Here is a 7,515-nt window from a genome sequence, read left to right as displayed (position 1 = left end):
TCAGAATGGGATACCAGTAAGTGCAGCAATAATTTAATTGTACCGTTCCTGTTCCCATCCTCTGCAGCTGTCCCCAGTTGTTCCTCAAGAGATTCAAAGGCCTAGAGGATAGGTCTGTTCCTCATTACAGTTGTGTTCAGCTCGTTGGGGACACACAGAAGAGCTTCTGACAGAAGAGTTGAATTGCAGATGGTATTTACAGAAATCACACAGACACCATTTCGCACAAAATTTATGGTTCTCTGGTAGGCTAAAATGTGGTCAGAATATTTCTACACCTTGTTGTCACAGGTAAGATTATTGTTCAAACTCTGAAAATTGTGTTCCAAAAAATTCCAAGTCCAAAGATTGTTTGACAACGGCTTAAGGTTACGAGTTTCCTAAAAGGGAATATGTTTATATGCAACAAACCTGTTTAAAGGCTGAAACATTCTTGTGTGCCATTGTGATGGTGCTGTTTCTGCCTGAAAGGGAAGATGCTGTTAAAATCAGCAGTTTCTGTTCTCTTACAAGTCTGTTGTTGAAGTTGTGGCCAGTTCTCTTTGTCTTTAACTTCTGAGCCTGCAAAGTGAAGTGGACTGGCTGGAAGCCACGTGAAACAGCCCCATGGAGTAACAATAGCAGCCCAGCATCAGGCTGCTCGTGCTGGACAGGCAGCTGAAGAGTTAATTTGTTTGATCTCAGCTGTGAAGCCTTTCTCTGACGTGTGATATAAACCACTACCATGGTGTCAGTTCCACTTTGGAAGTTCACAAATGTTTTGATGGGTGCCAGTGTGCCGGTTTAAAATTCCCCCTGTGTCGGAGCCAAGGAGTCCAGTCCTAATTGTAACAACATGTGTGCTGGTCAGAAATGCCAGGAGATGATTTTGGTGCAACAAAAGGCTTGGGGTTTTTTTTCTTGTTTCTCCTTGAAGGAAAAAGAACTGTTGGAATTGAGGCTCTTCAAGCGAATCCATTTCTACCTTTGTAGTAGCTGATGTTAGAATGTTTGTCCTGCTCCAGGTGAGCACTAAGGTCAGGTGTGCTGCCCACTTTTGTGTCTCTTTGTGTCTCTTCAGAAGAATGGAAAGCTCAGCACAGCTCAGGAATGAGTGGGCAGATTTTTAGTGAGCACCTCTTGCACAGGTAGAGGTAAATGTCTTGAGTGTGAAGTGGGCTGGGGTTGAACAGCCACAGGAGGGAAAATGGAGATGTGTGATGTCTGACAGTAACACTGCAGGGCTTAGCACAGGGGACTCTCCTCTGGCAACGTGGCCATTCCTGTGTTGGATCGCCACAATACCATTATGGGAAGAACTGGAAAACACCAATGTACACCACTGAGAAAGTTACAAAGCACAGTATAATTATGCGTGTTGCATTTTGGCCAGGATGTCAGGATTAGCACTCCCTCCTCTGTCAAGAAATGTTTAAATGAGCACAGATGGTCATGACTCAGCCTGGGCTTCCCATGGATGTGCAGAGCATGGTGTAAAACACTTGGACAACCCCCAATCTGATTGTGTGTCCAGCCAGATGAAGCTGGGCTCTCAAGAGGTTTGAGCATAGGGGGGCTTTCTGGGGAGGGACTCAGGTTCTCCATCAGCCATTTTTCTTCCTAATACCTCCTGTGATGCAGTGGAGTCTTTCCTTTGGGCCTGGATCCCATCTGAACTGAATGAGGAAAAACTAGTAAAGAGAGAAATGTGGAGACTGGCCTAGTGGTTGGGGTACTGTGTTACCTGATCAGCTGCATTAGGAACATGCTAGAGAGGGGTGCTCTTGGCAGCTTAACCTCTGGGGAAGTTCTGGAGCCCAAGAAAGGGGCAGAGCACTGTTGAATTCCTTCCTTCCTTCCTTCCTTCCTCCCTTCCTCCCTCCCTCCCTAGTCTGTATTTTCTGCTTAGGACAATGGGACCTCAAGGCTTCCTGTTCCTAACTCCCTTTGTCAAGGTTCAAGTTTGGATTAAACACTCACACCTGAGGCCTGGATCTTCACCAGATGCAGCTTATGTGGGATCTTGGAGCACTTGCACGTCCTGGGCCAAGGCTGGTCCCTGAGTGGGGTTCTGTGTGACAGTGTCTTGGGTACCTGTGCTCCTCTCCTGCACATGCCTGTATACACATAGCTGTGTATAAGGCTTCATGCAGTTGCTAAGAGAGAGCTAACATTTTTCTTTGGGCCTGATCCATCCCAGAAATCCTGTGTTCAGCGTTTATATGGTGTTATATCACAATCCCTTTCCTAATTCCATGGATGTCAGCAGGTGTGGCATGTAATGGACAAAGGGTTTTGCCAGTGGCGGTGCAAAGAGGGTGTAGGGACGTGGGCTGGTATAATAGAAACCACATGCTTGTTAAGTGCCCTATTTAGGCTGGTCTGCATGGTCCCATTAAAGCCAGTGTTGGCTGCTTTGATGGGGCACAAGACTGGTTTCCTTCATGGTTTCCCTGATTTATGTCCCAGCCGAGAACTCGGACGTCAGTGGGGAAAGACCAAGTAACAAGAGAAGTGAGCCAACCCTCACCCCCTCGGCATGACAGGACATCAGATCCCTCAAATCCCTGCCTTTGGCAGCCTGTTAGTTACAGGGTTTAAATCATGCCTCCTAAGGCTCAGGTAGAGATGCTAAAAAGCCTGGGCCTTTCTGAATTAGGGCCTGGATTGTGTAGTTAGGGTCATTTTCTCAATTAGCTAAACATAAATCAGTCTAACGAGGCACTTGAGAGCATTGGGCAGGTTTAGTACCTTGTCTCTCCTGCCTCTGTCCTTACCACTCCCACCTGCTTGTTTGGCTGATCAGCCAGTGATTTTATTTTTCCATGCTGCCAGTGCTGAGCAGTGGGTTTTGATGTCTGAACTGCTTTTCACACCTGGCACACCAGTACAGGAGGGAGAACTGGGGGAAATTGCTCTTAGGCAAGAAAGTAAAACTCCTCTTACGAGTGGCAGGGATTCAACAGTCTCAGCACTCCAAGCCACACTATCCTTCAGGGGCTGGGAAGGGTGTCCTATTGAATAGGCAGTGGTGGGTGGTGACAGGAGTGAAGAAAGTCCAGCAGCAGCAAGGATGTGATATCTGGGACTGGAAAGCACATGTGGGGCTGCAGCTCTAGAGCTGGAACACATGACTCCTTTCCCAGGAGCCTTTTCCCTGGCTCTACCACATGCTGTTTCCTGGAGACTGATGGAAATTTGGGATGGGATAGGTTGCCCTGTACCCAGTTCAGCCCAGTGTTCTGGTGGAGCCTTGGGATCCATTTCTGCAAGCAGCAAGAGAAAAGCTTGGAGGTTCCTCACAGCAAAGAACGAAACACTGAGAGATGAAAGAACCCATTGCAGGATTTGTGATGCCATTGAAGTGGACAAAAATCATCCCAAGGGAAAGCTGCAGTGTTGGGGATATCCCTTCAGTCTCTTACCTTGCTCAGAATTGGGGAGGACGTGGCAGAATGAAGGAACAGAGTCACTTCACCCAGACCATGCATGGGCTGAAGCCATGGCCCTCCCTCAGTCAGCTTTCAAGAGCTGAGTAAAACAAAAACACCAACACCAAAAAATTGCTTTGTGGGTAATAAAAGTGAAACATGAGTCATAAATAAATCCCTGAGTGATGGGCCTTTTTAACTTCCCCACACAAGGTTTCTTTAGTTGAGCAGTTGGGAAGGGCTGGTGATGTATCATGAACATGACTGATGTGATCCTCTCATGTCCATGTTACCAGGGCTGAATCTCACCCTTCAAATGTCTGTCTGACATTTTTATCTGCAGGAATTGGTCTTTGTTCTGGTTTGCTGGTGTTTCCTGATTATGCAGGACCAAATTGAGCCCCAAATCTCAGCCTGGGAAGGCATTGCTCTGAACTTGCTGTGCCTTGGAAGCCCTCAGATACTGTGATGGGTTTGTAATGGAGCAGCTGCAGACAAGGAGACACAGCAGAAGCATATCTGAATGCACAATTGCTGACCTTGTGTTGCCCCTGCATTAGTCCCTAAGTGTCCTGAAAGAGACCCCACTGAGTTATTTCACCTCCACAGCTTCCTCCTCCATGGAGCCAGTAAAGGAGGAGTAGAGCAAAGCACAGAGGCACTCCACAAACTACAAGCTTAGCAATGATGCCTGGCTGGTGATGGATACTGAGTGAGGCTGTGGCTGCTCTGCAGTCCTAAGTCCAGCCACAACAGAAACAGGAGCCCTTCAGCTGCCTGCCATGTAGCTAAAGGGCAGCTGACCTTCTTGGCCACTGCCTCCACGTGGACCACTGTATCCCCAGGAGAAGTGAAGGGATGAAGATCTCTGGGAGTCATTCCTAGGCAGCAGGTACCAGCAACTCCCTGCTGTTGTGGCTCCTTCGCAGGAAGGAGCTGGGTATCCTGCAGATGGTGTCTCAGCAAGCTGTGTTACATTGCTCCTTTCCTTTTTCCATGTACTGCCACTGCCCTAGGAGGTCATGAGCCCTCAGCCCATCAAGGATACCTCGCTGGAGGTGTTTGTGGGCTGTGTTTAAGAGTCACAAAGTGGCTGTCCCTTGGATTGTTAGCTTGGGCAACAAACTCCTGGCAGAGCCATGCTGTGAGCCCCTTGGGCACATGAGCTGGGTAGAGCTCTGCCTTTGCAGGCTTAAGTCACTTTCCCCATTTCAGTGTAGACAGACACTGTCCCTGTCCCAAGGAGGGGTTAATCCAATTCAGACATTTTCTTCAAAGTTTCCCAGTTTGCATCTGGAGTAGGTTTCTGAGCATCACCCCAAACCCGCATCACGTCCTAAATAGTTCTGTAGCTGTTTAGGTGATGACTCTGGTTGCTGATGGTGCATTTTTCATTGTCTGTGGTGCTGATGGTCTCCTAGAGGTTGTGTCTCTGGCTTGGCTGTCGTGTGAGCTGCAGCTGCTCCCACATTTTGGTGGTTTGCTTCATGGAGAAGACGATAACTCTTTGGCGTGAGGATGTGCTCATGGAGAACCAGGTCCATTCCAAGGTTTTCCTAACGTGCTTCTCTGAGCCTCCAAGAAGAACATCCTGCAGCTGTTTTAAAAAGTCATGCCTCATTCTCTGCAGGATTTTCTTCTTGCTTCCAGATCTCTTTTCTCCCCATCTGCTAAAATGCCAGTTGTTTTCTTTTCTTCATTCCTCAAATCAAAATATTTAGCAGTGGACTTTTCTCCATGACATCTCACTGCATCCCTTAACTACTGTGGAGTGTTCATCAGTCTCCCTGACATTAACCAGTTCTGCAGGAAAACAGCACTGCCAAGCAGGCAGGCTCCACTCCTGGACAGTATCTGGTACTGTCAGTGACAGTCCCCCTGTGAGTCCCTCAGGGATGATGCTTTCGCTGGCAGAACTTGAGAAGCTGTTGGAAAATACTTTCCTTGGCCTGGCAAGTTGCACTTGGGCCCTCATGGTGCTCCTTCTGGCCTCAACATTAACAAAGCTCAATCTGCTTTTCAGAGAAGGGAGTCACCATTTGCTTTTCAAGGACTAGTCAGCCTCCTCTGCCCCAGCTTCCTGCCACACTGGAGCCTTTCATTGCTTGCACCCTTCCAAGCCACTGGTTTTCTTTTCTCCTTTTGTCTTTCAGACAGTTTCCTTTCTACTGCCAGCAGATGCCAAGAAACTTCATGGACCCATCTGTCCTCCAGGCCAGGCAAACAACCAGGGCTCCCCAGAGCCACCAGGAGATGGGTGAGCACAGAATGGCACTGGAAATGCTTTAATTCATAGAACAAAAACTCAGTAGGATTAAACTCACAGCCAGATTTAGAAGCCCACATCCCTGCTGCTCTTCCCATTTCTCCCAAGCTTTGGGGGTATCCATGTTCACCATTACACCCTAAACACTCAGAAATCATTGCTTTCACCTACTGTGTCTGTAACCCCAGAGGTGGCTGGTTTGAGCTGGTCACCTCAGGGGAGGTGACAAATCAAATCCCAGCTGGGCATTCCTGGGGAGAGCCAGAAGGAGACTTCCTGGTGGAGGCCAGGCCTGGGGAAGGCATTTGGGATGGCTGCTATCCTCACACACATCAAAGGTGTGAATGGCTTTTATCAAGAGGCAGTAAAACTAATCCAAAGCCCACTTTAATGTGTTTGCCACATATTTGAAAGGGAACGGATTTCAGAAATGCTTTCAAGAGTTTTAAAAATTCTTCTGGACCTGTGTCTTAGAACTCTTTCCATTCTGGAAACTTGATGCTTTTGTTTCAGGGATCCCAGATGTTCTGGATTCATGACTGAGGGAAGACTGAGAACTAAAACTATTTCTAAACCTCTTCTGAAATATGGGCACAAATAGTTTGGCTTTTTTTCCTAGCTCTAAACCCCTGTTAAGCTCGGGTGTTTTTTTAAAACCCAGGCCATGCTTACAGTAAATACCACCTCCTCAGTCAGCAGGAGAGACATCTTCCCATTCAGTTGTCAAAAACCCCTCATTTCCACCTCACTAAGCCTGCAAGGCACTGGCCTTTTGACCTTCTGGGGTGCTTGCCCCTAGTCTGGAGCTTTAGCCCGTCCTGTTCTGCTGGAAGAAATCGACCTTTAGTGTTTAAAACAGGAGCCAATCCTTGGCAAGATCAGAGGAACTGTAGTCTTTCTCATTTTCTTTCTTTCTTTCTTTTTTTTTTCCTTGCAGGAGAGTTTAAACATCACTGCTTTCATTTGGAAAGGGCGAGTGACTTTCCCATGCCGTAATACCCAGCAAGTGTTGAGAGAATGTGGTTACATAAAACCATATTTTTAATACAACCGACAGACTGTCTTGAGAGCTAAGTGTTTTTTGACAGTTTTTATGCACCTGTTAATTCAAAGCTCTTAACATGTGCCAGTTAAAAAGAGCCAGGCACTAAAACATCCACCCTGTGGACGGCCAGGGCTCAGCTGCACACCAGAGCACAGGGAATCCATGCAAGGTAGAAACTTGGCTTCCCTCACAGCACCAACTTGTCCAGAGCTAGTGCAACTCTGAGCTTTTCTTTCCCTGTCCTGCTTGGCCTCGTAGATTCCTGCTTCTGCTTTGGACCTGAAGAACAGCTGATATTTCCTTCTGTCTGCTTTTCTCACCTATGTCAGGAAGAAAAGATGCCAAACTTCCTGTCAGGGCCACCTCCTTAAAAGACAATACTGACAGTACTTCCCCAGGCTCCTGTGCTAAATTTGTGCCTCCTTGTTTTCCTAAAGTGGGGTTGCTTTTGGTGATCAGGTAGAGCCCAGATGGAAACCTGCTGCACTGTCCTCCAGTGTGTCTGTTCAGGTATCACCTCCACTCCACTCCCTGCTCAGGTGGTCTCTTCAGACAGAAAGGAAGTTCTCCTCCTCCTCCTCCTGTCTAATATTTTCCTTCCTCTTCACCCCTTCAATATTACAAACTTTCCATGTATAGATTTTCTCAGGGTCATTTTAAATCCCTCACAGACAGGTCTTCCCTCTTCCTTCTGCAGCTTTCTTCCCATACTGTATCTGCTCCCATCTCAACTCCCCAGTTTTAGGGCTAGGGTTAGGTTTAGGTTTAGGGTTAGGGTCTGGCTCTGCACTCTA

General features: G+C 47.5%; 1 protein-coding gene across 1 annotated transcript in view; it reads left to right on the top strand.

Annotated features, from left to right (window-relative positions):
- The window catches only part of LOC103823406 (dimethylaniline monooxygenase [N-oxide-forming] 4), a 215,418-nt gene that overhangs the window by 108,931 nt on the left and 98,972 nt on the right, over positions 1 to 7,515 (top strand). The window lies entirely within an intron of this gene.

Source organism: Serinus canaria, chromosome 8 (assembly GCF_022539315.1).
Source record: "Serinus canaria isolate serCan28SL12 chromosome 8, serCan2020, whole genome shotgun sequence".
NCBI classification, from domain to species: Eukaryota; Metazoa; Chordata; class Aves; order Passeriformes; family Fringillidae; genus Serinus; species Serinus canaria.
The sequence above is the reverse complement of the archived record's forward strand: the minus strand, read 5'-3'. Positions and strand labels throughout refer to the sequence as shown.